We start from the raw sequence: 1,489 nt of genomic DNA, 5'->3' as shown, positions 1-1,489 counted from the left end.
TCCCTGGCCTCCACCTCTCTCCCCCACCGCTCTGTCCTCATCCTAATCAGCCCTGGCTCTCCACACCCTCGCCAGGTGGCTCTTCCCACAGCACACCTCTTCCTGTAACAGCCTGGCCAGTGAATACAAAGATCCTGGCAGCAGCGGCTTATCTTCCATTATGGAGGCGACTCCTTTTTCAGCTCGCCTCAGGCTTGATAGAAGCTGCACCTGCTCTTCAGGCGACATGACAAGCCGGGGCTTTGGGGAGAACAATGTGTGAGGTCCGTGCATGGAGAACATTGAAATCAAAGCACTCTGCTGGCCGTGCATCCACTGCGCTGCTCAGACTGCCGCGCTTAGCTGCTTGCCAAACAATTAAACAGAAGTGCATCTATAACAAGAATATTGCCAGGCACGTCTCTGCGACGGTCTGCACTGTAAATGACCTTCATTGTGCTGCGTACCTGCAGTGCACTGGTGGCTGCTATAGGTACAATCTCAAAACAAGACAGCTCATCCTCTCTCCATATCAGTGTGTGAGTTACCTTCACATAACAGGAAGTGATGTTGTTAATAGAGCCCGACTAATACTGGATTTGTGAAGCTGATACCGATGTTGATATTTGAGCGTTAGACATGTCTGATAACCATACTCTATGTGCACTGATATTTGGTTTTAAAGTCAAACTGGAATTTGAAGCTCTCAATTTTGGTGCAAGGAAATGTAAACTATTAGGATATTTCATGACTTTCTGTATATTTTTCCATTTTTTAAAAAGAGGATTAGACACTTTGCAGACATATTTGTAGGAACAGTGTCTAAGCTTGGAGCCTCTGGGTGGGAGTGTCGGCAGCTGGCAACTGACATTTTAGGGGCGGTGAGGCGCTGTCAATGTCCGTGATGCGCTGCTTACTGAGGAACGTCATAGTCGTTCTTTGTTTTTTTTCAACAAGCTCACATAATGTTGACTATTTACCTGATTCAAGCCGCCTGTAAGACCCATTTATTTTGTTTTTTAGAAACTAAATAAGTACAGAAGTCAAGACAAAAACAAATAATGTATGTAAAAGTGAATTGTTATTTCAGGTTGACTTTTAACTAAACAAATAACATAACAAATGTCTTATAAGGATTCCTTAAATTCGGTCATTGAATCTACTGAATCTACTTATGTGTGTGTGTGTCCGCTGCTGCATATCTCGAGAACCATCCATCCGGTCTACTTCAAACTTGGTGTGCGTATTGCTGGACCCAAGGACGTGCAGTGTTGAAGTTGGTACAATTTGGAAACGTGACAAGGTCAATATTAATAAGCTTTGAATAAACAAGTGGTTTACAGCCCCGCAGCTCATTGACTGCAGTTCACTTTTGCTCCCTGAATGCTGGATTTACTCTGAACTGAAATCGTATTCACTTCCCCGGAGTCGACGCGCAATGAGCGTTCTTGAAAACGCTGCAAGCAGCGAGCAACACCAAACAATCGTCCCGCTCTAAACGACCGCTGCA

The sequence above is a fragment of the Anarhichas minor genome, unplaced genomic scaffold (assembly GCF_050575085.1).
Source record: "Anarhichas minor isolate MPS153535 unplaced genomic scaffold, ASM5057508v1 ptg000004l, whole genome shotgun sequence".
NCBI classification, from domain to species: Eukaryota; Metazoa; Chordata; class Actinopteri; order Perciformes; family Anarhichadidae; genus Anarhichas; species Anarhichas minor.
This window is presented reverse-complemented; position numbering follows the sequence as displayed.